Source organism: Phascolarctos cinereus, unplaced genomic scaffold (genome assembly GCF_003287225.1).
Source record: "Phascolarctos cinereus isolate Bilbo 61053 unplaced genomic scaffold, phaCin_HiC Scaffold_9;HRSCAF=440, whole genome shotgun sequence".
Classification (NCBI taxonomy): Eukaryota; Metazoa; Chordata; class Mammalia; order Diprotodontia; family Phascolarctidae; genus Phascolarctos; species Phascolarctos cinereus.
In genome coordinates, this window is record NW_027556402.1 from 9,081,226 (window position 1) to 9,100,182 (window position 18,957).

At 43.9% G+C, this 18,957-nt stretch overlaps 1 protein-coding gene across 1 annotated transcript in view; it reads left to right on the plus strand.

The window, feature by feature from the left end:
• Positions 1-3,107: 3,107 nt before the first annotated feature.
• BLTP1 (bridge-like lipid transfer protein family member 1) overlaps positions 3,108-18,957 on the plus strand; it is a 210,527-nt gene continuing 194,677 nt past the window's right edge. The window contains 2 exon segments of the mRNA XM_078148243.1: positions 3,108-3,263; positions 6,155-6,243. The gene's annotated coding sequence lies outside the window, so the exon portion shown is untranslated.

Consider the following 18,957-nt stretch of genomic DNA (forward strand, 5'->3'; position numbering starts at 1 on the left):
AATACACATAAATACGTAAATTCTGTGGGTCAAACAGTATCTTCTTTGTGTGGTAGGAGCAATATCCTAACCCACACGCACGTAGGTTAGGCTACGTCTCCTTGAGATGCGGTTGGCTCAGAGGAGTAAATGCTCATACTGTTTTGATGTCACTTCCTCACTGCCTGAGCACCAAGCGGCCGTAAGCAGCACCAAGGGTCCTTTAGTGCTTGGCTGGTGGTTGGACATGGAATCTCCAGTCCCCTGAATCAACTCAGGGGGTTCTCAATGCTTGTCTCTGCTGCTTATCCTTTCGTTAATTACTGACTGTTCCATGTGGGTCTCATTTTGTTCCAATACTGAAGCTAATTACCAAGACATGGGCTGAGTTGGGTCCCTTAGATGGCGGGTGGAACAGGAAATACATGTTGATGGGGAATGATATACCTCAAAGTCCTTTGCAGGCCTCTACTGGGTGCTTCTAAACATGAAAGGCTGAGTTGATGTCAGATGCAACAGCCTTCCTCCCTGGGCCTGGCACTGTCTCTGTGCCTTTTCTCTACCCACTTACCTACATGGGAGACTAGAAGAGACTGAGGATTTTGAAAAACAGGGGACCCTGATCCCCAGAAATGTTTGGTAATAATTGGACAAATAATCATCCTGGAATATAATTTAGGCTTCAGAAATTAAAACTGGTTAAGTATATGTACTGTTCACCAGAAGCTAGGGGGAGCCAAGCCCCTGGTCCATAGTAAAGATGAAGAGGAAGGGGAATCCAAAGACAAGATTAAGTGTGAGGGCATTAGTTAGCTGGGGGGCTTTGCTCTTTGCTCTAAAGACCTTGGCATATGGAGAATATGAGAAGTTTCAGTAGTTAAGACAGAGAAAAAGACAAACTTTCTTGTTGGTCCCAGGTTTCTGCTTTCTCTAAAATAACTAGACAAAAGCCTATTGGCCTGAAAGAGCATGGCAGTCCCCGCTCGTCCACTGTGGAAGAGACAGACCACGAGTTCGCTGACTTGGGAGCTGGTGGTAGAGCAGCATTCAGTAGGTCTAGTGTTAAGCACCACTCAGCACAGTGTGCGTCTGTCAAAGCAGTAACCAATAAGAAAGTGGCAGAGGATGGTGAGGAGTAGACCCAGTGGGACCGATATGATGGTGTCACTAGTTAACATCAACAGACGACATCCCTGGAAGACATCTATGGCTCTGCAGAGTCACACCTCCCAGTGTGCTCCTGAACTATATCCTCTGTTCCCATTGGTATGTATGTATTTGGGGAAGAATGAGTCCTCCCATGCCGTCTTATAAAAGGCCACTGCTTTTGTAATGCAGCATATGGGGTGCATCTTCTAATACCACCGCCCCCCCAAACACAATGTAACACCTTGCCTGTGGTACAAGTGGGGTCTAAGCACCCAGTGGGGTATACCCACCCGCACCATGTACACACGTATCACCTAGGCACATCTCTCTGGGGATCCCCTCACTCTCACACCAACACATGGCTACATTCAAAAGCTCCCCGGGTGCTTGGGGTAGCCCTGCTGAGCAGAAATACACTTCTTGAGCCTACCTCTCTAGCTCCCCAGCCCCTATACAGTGCGTTTTCCAAATACACAACTAGCTACTTCCAGTAATGCTACTTGTAGATCTTTAACATAACCATTTACTTATTCAGGCAATAGAAAGAATTACAAAACAATACACATATAAACCCAGACACTCTCCCCAAAATGCACTGCACAGTGACGGTGAAGAGTGGGCAGGCCCGTACAGGAACCCAGAAGGAAGAAAGCTCGTGTGTTCAGGGTAACTCACAGTTCTGGACTGCAGGCCCCAAAGTCATTGGCCCATTCAGGATCTCTGCTCACTGGTAATCCGTTGCTGCGCCCCCCCATTCTTTAACTGGGCAAGTCGTCTTCTCTCCCCATTCAGACGTGGCTTTGATGAGCCCTTTCAATGACGTCACTCTTGATAGAACGTTTAAACTGCACTGCCTCTCCATGTGAAAAGCAAGGTTTCTCTGTCGCTGGGTCACAGCCCAGCCCAGGCCTCGCTGGCCTGGACGCCTCACTGTCCCACCGGCGTGACATTCACAGCCACACGGTGCAGGTTCACACTGGAAGGCAGCTCTAAAGGGCTCCTCGCCTCCTTCTCGCGCCAGAGGTGGGACAGGGGGGCCTTACTTACCCCCACCTAGACCCAGTGAAGCCCCTGCCCCATTTAATCATTCAGGACACTATGGAGTGCAGAGGGATGCTGGGCAAGTGGGCGTCGGCACCTCGCAGGACCTCCATTTATAACGTGAACCTTCGTTCATGTTACTGCGGCTGGAAAGGGCATTGCTAATGTGGAGAAGGTGTGGAGGAGGGTGGACAAGCTCAGAGAAGGCACACGGTTCCACCCTCCAGGAGCTCCCATCTACACGGGGGGAGCGTGGACCCTCTTCTGCCACGGGCACGTCTGCTCACCTGATGCTTACTCCCCGCTGGGTTGGGCTCTACATTATTTTACAGCTTCACAGATGAGGAAACTGAGCGTGGTACACAGTAAGCGCCTAATAAATGCTAGCTGACTAGGGACTGACTGAGAGGCTAAGCGTTCATCAGTTTCAGAAGAAGGGTTGTAACTCGGGCTTTCCTGCCTCGGAGACGGTTGAGCGAGGGGCCACAGGCGCTAGGAGCCAGAGAAGCCCTCCAGCCCCGCGCCCCCCAGCAGCGGAGCACGCTCACGCCCTCTTCTCACACTCTGCCGGCCCCCACCCCCAGCCCCGCACCGCGCGCAGACCCCGCCTTCCTCTAGCGCTGCTTCCGCCCCTAACCCCGCCCCCCGCGCAGGCCCCGACTCCCTCTCTCCTGACCCCGCCCCCTCGCCGGGCGCAGTCCCCGCCTTCCTCTGGCGCTGCTTCCGCCCCTAACCCCGCCCCCTGAGCAGGCCCCGCCTCCCACACCCGGCGCAAGCCCTGACTCCCTCTCCTAACCCCGCCCCCTCGCCGGGCGCAGTCCCCGTCTTCCTCTCGCGCAGCTCCCCCCCAACCCCGCCCCCATCAGGCCCCGCCCTCAGCGAGAGGGCCAGTGGAGGGGCGTGGCCCGCCTCGCGACGCAGTCGTTGACGCGGCCGCGGCGGAGGCAGGCCCCTCCCCTCCGTCCACCTCCACCGGGCTGCCGTGGTCGCCGTCATCCTGGCCTCCTCCGCCCGCCCCCGCGCTGTCAGCGGCGGCCCGGCCTGGGTCCACGCCGTGCCAAGACGGAGGCGGCGGAGGGTACACGCACACCCAGGTGAGGGGGCCGGCCGCGCTCCTTGGCTCAGGCTGGCCGGTCCGGGCCGGGGGCTTCCGTTGCGCTTCGTGGCCGAGCGTCGGGGCCGGCGTTGGGAGGTGTCCCTGGGGCGTCGCGGGGGGGGAGCGTGCGCGCGGCCGTGCCCCGGCGCTCGTGCTCGTGCGGGGAGGGGGCGCCTCGGCCCGGGCCCGGCGCGCGTGCGCGGGAAGGGGTAGTGCCCGCCGGGGCCTAGCACCCCGCCGTGCGGAAGCCGGCACCCGGGCCTTCATCAGCACCTTACCAATGAATGGGGGCGGGGAGCGACATTTATTAGGCGCCTGCTGGGGCCCGGTGCTAGGATGGCCTCTGGTCTCCAGGAGCTCGGGGGCACACCGGCACACAGCAGGCGTGTCCTTAGTGCTGCCTGGCGGCACCTGCGGCCGCGTCCCCGCGCCTCTGGTTCCCCATCTGTAAAATGGGGGTGACAGCGCTCACGCAGGCGCACCCTAAAGCGCCGTGGGAATGGCCGTGGTGCCTCATTAGTTTTTTATTGCGATCATGATTAACGTTGAGTAATTGGATAGCGCCAAGGAGACGCCTCCTTCCTGGGGGTGGGGGGAGACCCTCGGGATGCCCCTCGCGGGAGAGCTCGTCTCTCCTCTCTGTGTGTCTTCTTGTCTGTCTCCGTCTCTGCCCCCCCCCCCCATGGTGGGGACAGTGATCTGGACGGTGACCTCTGCCCTCCCGGGCTCTTGGCCGCCCCAGGGTCTCCTGGCTCCCCTCCCTTCCGTGGTGGCTCGGGGGTCTCGGGCAGACCCCGCTTCGGATCCGTCGTGGGGCTCAGCGTCCTCCGGTGGCCCAGGCGCCTTCCAGCTCCAGCCTGGCCACCCCGGCCTCGGTGACGCTCGTTGTCCTCCCCCTCGGAGAGCCATCCCGAAGGGCAGCGTTTGTGATCCTGTAGCTGATCAATACAGGGAAAAAGAGGCAGCTGGACCTGGGGCCCCCCCTCTGGGGGGCGGGAGTTCTGGCCGGTCCTCCTGTCATCGCTGCCCTTGTTTTCTTGTCTGCCCCGCCCTCTTCATCAGTCATCGTTTCTTGCAGCACACTCACGTTCCATTTGTTAAGGACACACTGCACTCATGTACCACACCTTGGGCAGTTGTGCCCTAATCCTTCCAGGTCTTTGCTGCTGTGCTGTCTTGGGGGGGGACCCCCTGGGATCAGTAGGAACAATGAATGCCCTGATAGTCAGGATTGAGATTAGCTAGGCTGATAGTGTCAAACTCAAATAGAAATGGATTCCTGTGCCTCTTATTAACTAAGGAAACCACAAGTTAACATTATCTTTGTTGTAGTGCATTTTTCTTTATTTTGTTAAACATTCCCTAAGTAGCTTTAAATTTTCTTCTTCCCTTCACTTGGGAGTTTTGCTTTGCTTTGCTTTGCTACAGTGAGTTTGACACCTCTGATCTAGTTCACTACCTCTTTACTTATTGGAGATAACATAGTCATGCTGGAGGGAAGAGTATAAACATTTATAGAACACCTGCTGTGTGCCAGGCACCATGCTAATTGCTTTATAAATACTATCTCCTTTGCTCCTCACAACAACCCTTTAAGGTTGGGACTGTTAATATGGATGAGGAAACTGAGGCACACTGAAGTTAAGTAACATGCTTAGGGTCACACAGCTATTAAGTGTATGAGTCTGGATTTCAACTCAGGTCTTCCCGACTCCAGGCTCAGGGCCAGGATTTGAACCCACATTTGTATGCCTCTAAATTCAGTGTTTTTTTTCCCTAAAGGCAATTGGGGTTAAGTGACTTGCCCAGGGTCACACAGCTAGTAAGGGTCATACAGCTAGGAAGTGTTATGTGTCTGTGGTCGGATTTGAACTCAGGTCCTCCTGACTTCAGGGCCGGTGCTCTGTCTATCCACTGTGCCACCTAGCTGCCCCTAAATTCAGTGTTTTTGCACTGTACCACATTGAGGCTGTAAGTTACCAATGTTTTCACCGGCCAGATCGCTTCCAGGAAGTAGCCCATATTATTGACAGCTTCTGACTTGGGATAAACACAGGGTGTGTTGCTTGATGTGATGGAGTAACCCAGAGGATCTTTCAAGAACCTTTTCTGGAAATTGTACCCTAACCTCATTTTTAGTAATCCTTCTTGTAGGGGGAGGTGATGTGATTGTTCTAAAAGATTAACATTTGGTGTTACAGGGAGGTTGAATGGTTATTTCCTTCTGGGGAATAGTGGAAGTTTTTTGACTTGTTTTAAGTGTGATCAGCAAACGCTTGCTTATTAGTTGACTTAAGTCCTTGTCAGTTTCCTCTGTAGAGGAAAGAAGGCGCTCTGGGTTGACACTGGCTTCTATTGCTGCTTCAGTATTACACAAAGCAATCTAAATACAAAGTTTGCTTTACCATAGGGATTTACAGATTCCTTTGATCTGAAACCTATAGACCCCTTCTCAGATTCATGTTTTTAAATGCATAAAATAAACTACATAGAACTACAAAAGAAGCCAATTATGTTGAAGTAGTTATTCAATGTATGTCTTTTTTTTTCAAGTTTGTAAAAGCTGGAATAACCCCCGCTTTAACATGTAATGCCAGAGTGCAAATAAAGGAAATTAAAAGCAAATATTCTCATTTCTAAGCCCCTTGAATGGCCATAGTTGAAAAAGTCTAGTTTTACTCTAGCTGTAGCATAGAGGGGAATTTCCGGTTTGGAAACCAATCGGAAAAGCAATCTGATGGTAAAAATTGAGCACATATATATATGTATATGACTTCCCCCCATTCATCAGTTCTGCTTGATTCAAACTCACTTCATTTGAAAATGTAAGAAAATTTCAAAGTAATAATTGCTTTATGTGACTGATTAAAATTCAGTTCTCTTTTTCAGGCCAGTAAGGATGAAAATCTTGTAAAAATGCCCTGAGAAGAAAAGGAGAAGGAAGACGTTAGAACGCTGCCGACTTTGAAACAACTTGGGTAAATATTTTTTTTTTTACTAAATGCTCTTTCATCTCATTCTAAGTTAAAGTTCTCATAAAGGAAGTGGACCAACCCTGTGAACTTCATAATTTCCTCAGGCTTTGCAGCCCATCTTGAGGCAGCTCTAGTGGATAGAGATAAAATGAAGGGACCTTAGAGGTCATTTTGCTCAACCCTTGACCTAATGGCATTTGACTCACTTTTGAAACCTAATTGTCTTGTTCAAATAGTCCAGAGGTGAATTGAGCTAGTCCGGGGGTGGGGACCCTATGGCCTTAAGGTTCCCCACCCCTGGGGAAGGTTGATGTTCAGTGTTAACGCTCTGTCCTCTTACCAACCTCGCATGTTCTTTCCTGCTTTCTTCTCACTCTGTGCTCTGTACAATAATAATACTACCAATAGCGACAATATTGTAAATTGTAAAGACAGTTTTGAAAGACAGGAACTCTGCCCAATGCAGTGCCCAACTACAACTCCAGAGGGCAGAGTGAAGAGAAAGCAGGAAAGAACGTGTGTAGGATGGCAGAAGGAAAGGGCATTCAGATCTAACAGCTGACCGCCCACTTGATCTTTCAGCTGTTTCTAGGCGGTTTATACCTGACCCGTTTTCCCTGCAGTCCAGTGATGCAGCCTCCTGGCTGTTCTTTGCACGTGAAGTTCCATCTCCCACCTCAGGGCATTTTTCCTGGCTGTCCCCCTTGCCTGGAATGCTCTCCCTTCTTATCTCTCCCTCCCAGCTTCCCTGGATTCCTTCAAGTCTCAACTAAAGTCCCACCTGCAAGAGACCTTTCCCAGTCCTCCTTAATCTTAATGGCTTCCCTCTGAGACCGTCCCCAATTTATCTTGTGTCTGTATCTTATTTGTACATACTTGTTTGCATGTTGTCTCCCCCATTAAAAAGAGTGAGCTCTTTGAGAGTAGGGCCTTGGGGGGGTGGGGCAGAACTTGCTTTGTATCATCTTCCCGGTGTTTAGCACAATGCCTGGTATGTCGTAAGTGTTAATAAGTACTTCTTGACTTGACTTGACTAGAAAAGAGAGGTTGAAGTGACCGTGGTCAGGACTTTAAGGCCTGGAGTAGTGTTCGGCACCTACCATAGACTGGAGGAATGTCTTCCCTGGTGCCTGCTCGTCCGATTGCTGACTGCCTGTCCCAGAACACTGTTTCAGGAAAGCCCCTTCACTCTTGTTTAAGACTCTCACTGATGGTGTTCCTACTACCTTCAGAAGCAATATGGCTCTAATTGTTAGGAATGTTTCCTTATTTTGAATCAGAATCTTCCTCTCTAAATTCCACCTGTTGGTTCTGGTTCTGCCCTCTTGAGCCAAGCAGACTAAGTCGGATTTCTTTTTGCAGGAGAGGATTGAACAATTATTAGCTTTGCTTTTTTTTAACATGAATTTTCTATTCACCTTTTATTTGCAAACATTTTCTCTTTTATGATTATAAATTTGAAAATTGGCAACAAACATGAACATTTCCCCATGCAATTAAGGGCAAAAAAAGAGGACTAGTTAATAAAGTTATTTTTCACTATGGATAGCTTAGCTTTATGAAGTATATTTCATATTTAACCTGAAATATTGTTAGTTCCAGCATTACTGTTTTCTGTATCCCCTTTTGAGTTTCCCTCTGCTCTCTATGATGATTCGTTGGCGCTCCTTTCTTTTATTCTTTTTTAATAGCATTATCATTACCCACTTTGTGCTTCCCTTTCCCTCCATTTCTCACTTGCACTCCCCACACGTATCCAATTTGTTGTCATCTCTGGTATGCGTCCCCTTTGCTCCTCTGATACAGGCACAAGGCCCTTTAGTGGCCCTGACTCCCTTCGTGACTCAGCTCACAGTCAGCACGGGACTCCTTTCCTCAGAGATTACCATCCCTTTACCATCTAGATTTTCTGTGCGCCTAGTTACTTAGGTGAGCTTCTGGAGGGTGAAGACAGTATTTTTTGACTTTCCTTGGATTCCTAGGATCCAGCACACCACCTATCATATGGTAAGTGCTCAATAAATGCTTGTTGGCTGACTTAGAAAATAAAGGCTGTCTGTCTTCCCTTGGAACAAGCAAGACAGACTCCCACATGGCTATTTCTGAGACTATCTATCTCCTTTTGCACCTCTGGTCCATCCCCTCTGCCGAGAGGTGCTTCATCATCAACCTTTTGTGGCATAAAGTGTTCAGTCAATGACATCATGTGAGATAACTCACGGAAAGCTTTGCAAGCCTTAATTAAAGCTCCATCTAATTCATGACTATTATTAGCTAGTATTATTAAGTCTTTCACAGTTGTTTTCCTTGGCAAAGCTGAAGTCATTCAGCAAACCGAGTATTTACTAGGCTTTGTATAAATTGTTCAGTTTCTGCTCATTTTGTGCAGCATCCATTCATACAGGCCCTTCCAGGTTTCTCTGAATATGCCCCTGTTGCCAGCACAATAAGATTCCATTATGCTCAGATACTGTAATTGGTTTGACTGTTTCCCAGTTCCTAGACACTTCTTTTGTTTCCCATTCTTTTCTATCACAAAAAATGCTACCATCTTCTTGTAAACATGCATCCTTTCTCTCTGACTTTGATAAAGTCTTTGGCGGTGGGCGGGGGGTGGGGGTTAATAGCCTTAGTTGTAGTATTGCTCAGTCAGAGGGTATGCACATTTAGTGACTTTTTGGATATAGTTAGAAATTGTTTTTCACAGCGGTTGGACCATTTCACAGCTCCACCAATGGTATGTTCGTGTGCTCTTTCCCTGGCCCCTCCATTCATTGTAATTTACTATTTTTGTCATCTTTTCCAATCTGATGGGGTTGAAGGGGAGCCAGAAAGTTGTTTGACTTTGCCTTTGTCTTATTATTGACGTGGAACATTCTTGTATGTGACTCGATTGATTAACTTTCTTTTTCTGATATCTACCTGTTCACATCCTTTGACCATTTATCCGCTAGGGAATGATTCTTGATTTTCTGTATTTGTATCAATCCGTATCACTTCTTTATCAGAGAAATTTGCTGCAAAGATTTTTTCCTTTGTTAACTGTTTCCTTCCTAATCCTAACTGCCTTGATTTATTTGTGCAAAAATTTCCAATTTTATTGTAATCTAAGTTGTCCAATTTTTCTCCTGTCATCATCTCTGTTGCTCTTCCTGTATCTATAGTTGTGAAATTTCTCACTTTCCTTCCTCCTAGTTTGTTGGTGATATGACCTTTTATATCTTGGTCCTGTGTCCATTTGGAGTTTATTGTGGTTATGGTATGAGATATTGGTCTAAAGCAGAGGTTCTTAACTTTGAGTCCATGGACTCTGAAAGCATCTCTGGTTAGATTTCAGGGGACCTGGGAATAGAAGGAAAAAATTTACATCTTTATTTTCACTAAAAATTTGCATCTCCTTTATTTAAAGACATTCTGAGAAAGGGGTCCATAGGGTTCACCAGATTGCCAGAGAGGTCCAGAACACAGTAACAGTTAAGAGCCATTGGTATAAAATCTAATTTTTGCCACGCTCCCCACTTTTCCAAATAGTCCTTATCCAGTAGATAGAGCCCTGGTTAGGGTTCATTGTACACTCTGCTGTTATGTTCAATTGATTCTGGGTTTAGCTTTTAAACTATTCCACTGATCAACTCTTTTTAAACCAGTAGCAAGTAGTTTTGATGATTACTGCTTTGTAATATAGTTTGCAGTCATCTGCTTCTTTCCCAATTGTTTTTCGTGATTTCTCTTGAGAATCTTGGCCTTACCTTTCACCAAGTGAATTTTGTTATTTTTTTTGTTCTATAAAATAACCTATAGGTAGCTTGATTGGTATGGCATTAAATATGTACATTAATTTAGGTAGTATTATCTTTTTTTAATATTGGCTATTGGCACGGCCCAACTGTAAGCAGTTAATTTCTACCTGGATGTTAGGTGGAACAATACATAGAGCAGTGGTCCTGGAGTCGGGACTGCCTGAATTTAAATTCTGCTTCAGACGCTTACTGGCAGTGTGGTCCTAGGCAAGTCTCTTCACCTTTGTCTGCCTCAGTTTCCTCAACTATAAAGTAGTAATCATGATGGGAATCATAGCACCCACCTCCCAGAGTTGTTGGGAGGATCAAGTGGGATGATATTTATAAAATGCTTATATAGTGCCTGATACATAGCAGGTGCTTAATAAATGAATCCATTTATCTATCCTGCCTTCTTTCCTTCCTTCATTTTGGTAAAGAGTAGTTCTTATGTGTCTCTTGGTTCTGTGTGTGTAGATTGCTAGATATTTTATACATTCTGTGGTTATTTTGAGTAGAATTTCTTTTTTTCTATATTTTATTCTTGGTTTTTGTCGATAATATTGAAAAATGATAATATAATTATATTATTACAAATAAAATAAATTTTAAATGAATAGAATAATTATTTTGGGAGGGAGAGAACAAGCATTTCCATAGTGCCTAACACTGTGCAGAGTGCTTTACAGATATCTCATTTGGGGGACTCGGTTTTGATAAGTTACTTTAATTAAATGATTGTCTCATTTTATTCTTAAATTGCATCTCTTATAAGTTTAGAATTCTTTGAAGTAAAAAGGGATGAGAGAAGGTTGAAAGGGAGGTCATGCTTTGATGAAATGAATCAACAAAGCATACTATAAGCCCTGCAGTGACATGGAAATAGCTTTGCTATACAGAACCCTTCTTTGTAATGGTGTTTTTAAAATGAGACTGGTGTGATTGCTGGTTATTTTCTAAATTCTTGCCATATTGAAATTTCTAGATGCCTTGAAGACCTAGAACTCAGGATTAGTTAAGGCAAATCTAGACTACTGATCTGTAGTCCCAGAACCTGGTCCGTTGCTTTTAAGATTGGCCTATTCCACAGTTTTGCCAAGGACGGTGATGCCATTGCTCCCAGTGGGCTCTCCATCTCCTGACTGTGCGTTCTGGCTCTTCCCCACATCTGCGATGCTTTGCCTCCTTGCCTCCCTGGCTTCCTTCGAATCCCAGTTAAAATCTACCTTCTGCCGGGAGCCTTTCCATTCTCCCTCTGAGATTACCTCTACTTTGTCCTGTGTTAGTCTTTGATGTATGTAGTTGTTTGAATGTTGAATCCTTTAGAATGGCAGCTATTTGAGGAAGGGACTATTTTTGCCATTCTTCCTATATATACCCAGTGCTTGGCACGTATAGTAGATGTTTGATAAATATTTGTTGACTTGCTTTAATTAAGCCATGTTGGCTCCAGAAGCATGATGATTTGTCCAGAATCATGGACGTTTCATGGCAGAGTAGGGACTGTAATGCGGTCTGGGAGCTTTTTCTTAGTTAAGAACTCTCTGAAACATCTTCATTCAGATAAAAAAAAAACTGTTTTGTGAATTTACATTCTGAAATTGATGTTAATATTTATAATTTAGGAATAGTTAATATTTATAATTTATAATATCTACAATTTAGGAATATACAAAGATACAAATTATTAGGGGCTATCCATATTATACTTTGAAAGTTCAAAATTAATGCTAACGCTTTATATATTTTGAGTTAGTCCCAGATAAAAATTTCGGAGAGATAAATCTACTTTATTAGGTCATCTCTCTGACTCTAGTTTGGCTTTTCTCCTGGGCAGTGGTTTACATCTTTTTATCTTTTTTTAGTAGATGGATTTTAAAAATCTTTGTTGCATGCCCCAGATATTTTCCCTTTCTCCGCAGACAAGGTATGCAATCAGTTAATTTGCAGGGTGACCAGATTTTCTAGAAAACCTCATTTGGTTATGCTGCTTTAGCCTTTTCTTTTTAAATAAGCCATGTTGAAATGAGTTTTTCTTTCTCCTTCCTTATGATTTCTGGGTTTTTTTCACAATTAGCAATCAGGTCTCGGTGATTTAAGCAAAAGATTAACTTTATTTTCTAAAAGTATCATTCTATTTAACTACCTCAGTGCTTTGCAAGTAAGTATTAGATGTTCCATAGGATTTTTATATTAATCATTTTGCACCTACTTGAAATAAAACTTTATTGAAGATATGCTAATTTTTCTGTTTAAGTTATATAACCCCACCACATTTATTACCATTACAATTATGGGCTTTGTATAATGAAACCATTTCTGTCTTGCAAACTAAAGCAGTAATATTCAAAACTATTTGGGATTGACCAGGTAAGCAGTGATTGTAGTAACCTTTTTTTGATTAAATTCATGTTACTAACAGCTGGAATAAACTCTACTTCTTTGACAAAAACTGCTAGGAAAACCAGTTTGGCAGAAATTAGGTTTAGGCCCACATCTTATCTTATATCACATACCATAATAAATTCCAGGTTGATTTATGAACTAAATATAAAAGATAACATCATAAAAATAAGAGAGGAGTTGGAGGAAAAAAGTTGTTCAAGCTGATATCTTGTACACCTACAGCTTTGAGAAGAATTTTTAACTGGGAATAGAGGCGATCCATCAGTCAGTTGACATTTATTAAGTGCCAGCTGTGTGCCAGTCCCTGGTTTAAATGCTGGGGATACAGGTACAAAGAATGACTTCAGATAACCACCATTATGTTTTTGGAGTCTGATTTTCCATCACAAATCCCATCACCTTCTGTGTAATAGGCACCTCCCTCTGTGTTCTTAGTTGGCTCTTTGTGGAAATGAAATTGTTGCTAATTTCTTGAGCTTATAACTAAGTGCTTATATGGTCTTACTGGCAAACTTCAGTTATGTTTCAACTCTACTCACTGTTTCTTGTGTTTTTAAAAAAATTTTTAGGTTTAAAAAAAATGTTATTTAAAATTTTGAGTTCCAAATTCTATCCATCCCTCTGTACCCTCTCCTCTCCCCTGAGACAGTAAGCAATCAGATATAAGTTATGCACGTGCAATCAGGTAAAACATTTCCTTATTAGTCATTTTCTATAAGAAGAGTTGAATAAAAGAAAAAAATGAAAGAAAGAAAGTAAAAAATAGCGTGCTTTAATCTGTATTCAGTAAATATCAGTTCTTTCTCCAGAGGCAGACAGCATGCTTCACCATTAGTCCTTTGGTATTATTCTGGATCATTGTATTGCTGAGAATAGCTAAGTCATTCACCGTTCTTTATCAAACAGTATTGCTGTTACTATGGACAGCATTCACCTGGTTCTGTTCACTTCACTCTGCATCAGTCCATGTCAGTCTTTCCAGGCTTTTCTGAAACCACTCTGCTTGTCATTTCTTACAGCACAATAATATTCCATTACAATCATGTACCACAGCCAGTTTAGCCATTCCCCAACTGATGGACATCCTTTTGATTTCCAATTCTTAGCTACCGCAAAAAAAGCTGCTATAAATATTTTTGTACAAATATGTCCTTTTCCCTTTTTTGACATGTCTTTGGGATATAAATCTAGCATGCTCACTGTTTATTAACCTCAAATATCTCAGCATCCCTCCTCATGTACACACAAATCTAGAGATTTCAAAGAATGCTAGGATCAGCCTTTATTGCTATACTTTGATCAGGCAGTAAAATGTATGTAATCAGGGACTGTCTTATTTTTCATTTTTTTTTTAATTTGTATCCTCAAAGCCTGGCACATGGGTGTTAAATGCTTGTTGTTTGATTATTTTGAGACCACTTTTTCCTTTTTTTTTGTAGTATAGAGCACACAACTATTAAAAGTTGGAAAGTCTTATTTAAATCTATAAAACATTGGTAATATATTGAAATCTCATTTTGTTTTATTTTTTAAGTTTCAGTAAGTACAATAACCAGAAATAATCTTTATCTGCAGTTCTGGCATTTTCTCAGGTGCAGACTTACTCACATCTGCCAAGAATACATATCAGTTTGTATGTCCACTGGCACCTCAAACTCAGTGTGTCCAAAACTGTTCTTCCTTATGATTTCATCCGTTTCTGTTGTTGGTACAAACCTATCATCCAGTTTCTTAGGTTAGAAACTTTAGTGTTTAATCATTCTTTCACCTCTTTTCTCAAATTAGGTACCAGTTTAATTGAATTCAGCAATCATTCATTAAGGACCCAGTGTGCGCAAGGAAATGTACTTGGGATGGGGAGTGACAAGTTCAGAACTGAAGAAGTTCCTGCCCTTAACGAGCCTCCATTTTTGGGGGGTCTGTGCAGTCTGTCTACAGATAAGTCAATACAAGATAATTTAAGGAGGATGACGGCTAATTCAATTAGACAACAACTGTATGTGCCAGACACTTTGCTGGAGAGCCCCACTGTAAAGGAGTTTACATTCTCAACGGAGAGACAAGAAATACATATAAAAATATACACAGAATAAATACAAAATAAATACACGGTTGTTGAGGGGAGGATTCATGCATTTGGGTGAATCAGCAAAGTCTTTTATGTAGAAGTTGGTTTTTGAGCAGTGTCTTGAAGGAAAAGAGGGATTCCATGTATTGGAGGTGAGGAGAGAGTTGTTCTGCAGACATGGTGGAGAGGCACTGGTGAAGAACTGAGAGGAGGCCAGTTTGGCTGGACCTGAAATGGGGAAGGGGAATGTCATATAATGAGACAAGAACATCAGGTAGGAGCTAGGTTAAGAGGAGCTGGAAATGCCAATCAGTGGAGCGCCTGCTCCGTCCTAGAGGCAGCAATGTCGGAGTTTGATGAACAGCTCCTTAGCTCCCAAGTTGGGGATGCCACAAAAAGAAGGTAGACATCTTTGTGTCGATGTTGATCTTTTTTTCCTCTTTCCTCTCATTTCTTTGAGGCATAAGCCCAGTAGTGGTAGTACAACTGAGGCACCGGATCCTTGTTTAGTGACTTTGAAGGCACAGTTCCACACTGTTTTCTGGAGTGGCTGGACCATTTCACAGCTCCAACAGAGCATTCATGTGTCTGTTTTCCCTCAAGCCCTCCAGCATTTGTCATTTTCCTCTTTTGTCATTTTTGCCAGTTTAGTGGCAAAGAAACCCATCATTTTTGGTGGGAACTTTAAAGTTCTGCTTTAATTTGGATTTTTCTAATTATTTATAGCATTTTTTTTCATGATTGTTGTTATCTTAAATGTCGTCCTTTGAAAACTGTTTGTGTTCTTTGTCCATTTATCTATTGGGGTGCCATTCACCATGTAATTATTTGGTATAGATCCTGTATTTGCTCTTTTATATTAACGTGCCATTGCATATTGTGTATACCAATACACACAGAAATCATTCAGAGTTCTTTGGAAGTTGTAATGGCAGAAATAACCCTGATCAGTGGCGCTTTGGTAATAAACAGATGAGCCATAAAAGAGAGCGATGAGTGGTCCCTGAAAGTGTTTGCCGCAGTGATGGAGATGTAGTGCAGAGCCCAGATTGTGTGGAAGGATCACCTGTGGGTGCTGGGGCCTTCCGGGATGCCGTTGTTTGGGGATGGCATTGTACTGATTGCACATTTCAGAGCCTCCTGGGAGAGACCTGTGCTCACTCGAAAGGCTTGGGCATGTCTGTCCACGCAGGGAAGGATCAAGAGGATCAGGAATGTCTTTGGCTCAGATTTCAGTGTGCGTTTGAATGGGCACCCTCTGTTGCTTGTCTGTCAGCCTGTAAATCTGGGAGAGCGTACAAGTGGAAGTGAGCTGAGCTCAGGAAAGGAGACAGCAGGCTGGATTGCTTTCAGGAAATTGCAGAGCTGTTTTATTGACCCCGAGCTTCCCGTGAAAGCAGCATCCCATCTTGGCATTACTAGCGTTTTACTGATACTGCTAGATGTCAGCAAGACACGAATGCCACTGCCTCCTAACAGCTCAAGATGCCTGTCACAAAGAGGCCCGTAGAGAGCTGCATGGTGGGTGTGATGAGCTAGGATCTGTGGATAAGAATAGGAGTGAGGTCACTGTCAAGCCATTGTATGACAGGACGAGAAGATGGATTGGTCTTGGGGCAAGGGGTATGCCATCTGGACAGTCAGAATACTTCGAGTGCTCCGCTGTTACCCTGGCAGTGATGAAGAAATTGAGGAAGGGCTGGCAGGTTTTCTCTCCCTGGTAGAATGTTCACTTGAGTCCGAGGAGTGCATTGCTTTTGTATTTATTTGTGTTCTCAGTGCCTAGAACAGTTCGTGGTATTCGATAGGTGCTTAATAAATACTTGTTGATGGAGCATTTCAAAGTGTAGCGTGCAGTCAGGCCTTGGCGACAGATTGGATGTATGCAGTGAGGGGGAGAGAGAAGGAATCAGGGGTTATTCTGAGGTTGTGAACCTGGGTGACTGGGAGGCCTGTGTGGCTTTCCATAGAAATTGGGGAATTAGGCAGAGGAGAAGCTTGAGGTCTGTCTTGGACCCCTTGATGTTTCTGTAGGACATTCTGTTGGACGTGTTTGGTGATGTGGGCCTGGAGCTGTCTGCATGGAGTGGTGATTGAATCCCTGCAGGTAGATGAGATCACTGAGACAGTGTGTAGAGAAGGAAAACCAGAGGACCCGGGAGGAGACCCTCTGGGGGGAGGGAGTAATGGAGGTGGTGAGCTGGCAGAGGGGACTGAGAAGCAGGTGCTGGAGGAGGAGGAAAAGAATCAAAATGGAGCAGCACCTAGAAAGCCTGGGGAGGAGAGGGGCACTCAGCAGCATCAGATCCTGAAAGGAGATTGTAAAGGAGGAGGACTTAAGAAAGGCCGTCTTAATGATAATTAAAAGGTCATTGTCAGTCTTGGAGAGAGCAATTTCAGGTGAGAGATAAGCTCAAAAGCCAGATCGCAGCATTTGGAAACTGAGTGGAGGAGAGAGGGATATTGACAGTTGGTACTTTGTTGTTCCAGCTTGATCTCTTCCTCCTGCTCAGCTGTGGCCCTGACCTTGTTCGTCTGTGCTGTCTGTCCCAGATACTTATGGGTAATGGGCATTCTTCATCTATATGATGTTTCCTGTGTTATGAGTCAAGCCAAACTCTTTTCAGTGGTTCCATTTCTTCCAGGAGATAGAGCCCTGTTCTTAAGCTGGGTGCAACCCAGAGGAGCGTCTGGAGGACTTCACCATTCTGTGCTATATCTCCTGTGGTGGCAAACACCTTTGGTAAACATACATCTTCCTGTTTTAAGCCTTACCTAAAATTTACAATCAGAGGGTGGCTAAAAGGGCTATTTCTTTGGTTATATCTCTGAAGGAGTCTTGAATGGTTTTACTGTTATATAGATATGAGACATCTTATTGGAAGAGAGCCTTAATGTAGGTGTTTTGTTCTACTAAATCAGATGCTTTTTCATAATCAACAAACAAGCACAGTGGGCTCTTGTGTTCTTTACATCTTTAAGTCATTTGTGAAATAGTAAAGATGGGGTCCATTGTTATCAACTGCTTGCAAAGGCCTCCTTGTTCCATCTTGCATTGCTTGTAAAAGCTTCCTTGTTTTCCATTAATACTGTTAATGAAGACAACCTTAATTTGTATAATGAGAACACATAAAGATTCTATGTACATGGGAAGTATTTAAGTTGGTAGTTGGTGATGTTTTTGGTTGCCTTTTTTTCAGTCTTATTTTCAAAAACGTATGATGGTTATTACCTGGTAAAATATTTAGAAACTGATTTATTTATGGATTTTCTATTAGTTTGGCATTTTAAGAATTTGGTTTTTAAATTTCTGTGTAATTCTGTGCAGTCCTTTAACAATAGAATGTTAGACTTGGAAGAGAATTGCTTGGCTTGATCACATCCCTGTTTTTCTGGATGTCCAGGGGCAGTGGTGTGTTTAGTCATGCCACACGAGAATCCGGGTTTGCTTGAGTCCCAGTCTAGTGCTCTGATCCACTGCTCTTTTTAAAAATAAATTTTTAGTGGTATCTTCTGTTTATACTTTGATTGCACTTCCTCTATCCCTCCCAGAGAGCCATCCCTTATAACAAAGAGTGTTTTATAAAGGGAATGAGGGGGGAAAGTCAGTACAACCAGTCAGTATATTGAATGACTCAGATGTTACATTTGATGTTCCACATCCATGGGCCTCAGCCTATAAATTGGAGCTGGGGAAAATGTCCTCTCAACGTCTTCTTGGGGGCCAGGCTAATTCTTAATTTCACAGCATTCGATTTCAATTGTGTTGTGTTCTTTTCTGTTTCCGTTGTTATAGTCATTGTATATCGTGTTTTCCTGACTCTGCTTACTTTATTTTGTATCACTTCATTGAAGTCTCTTCATGCTTCCCCGTATTCATCATGTTCATTTTTTTCCAACAGAATCATAATTTTCCATTGCATTCTGGTACCACAGTTTGTTTACTTATTCCCTAATTGATGGTCATGACATCTGCTTTGTTTCTAGTTGGGTTCAACCACAAAAAATGCTGCTCTATGTATTTTGCTGTATGTGGAGCCTTTATTTTTGTCAATGACTTTCCTGGGGTGTGTAGCAGTGAAATCTCCGGTCAAAAGAGTATGGACATTTTAGTCACTTTATTTGCATAATTCCAGAGTGAATACTGTCATCTTTTGCCTTCTTACTCGTTTACAGGGCACGAGGTAAAAACTCCAGTGTTTTGATTTGCATTTCTCTTATTAGTGAGTGATTTGGAGCATTGTCTCATGGTTCTTAATAACTTGTCATTTTTCTTTTGAGTGCTGTTTGTTCAGATCTTTGACAGCTTTTTTATTCGGAGTGGCTTTTAGTCTTAAATATTTTTGTTAGTTGTCTGTACCTATTCGGTATCAAACCGTTGTCAAAGACATCTGATACATTTTCTTCCCAGTTGATTATTTTCTTTCTTATCCTAGATGCATCAATTTTGTTTGCAGAAGCTTT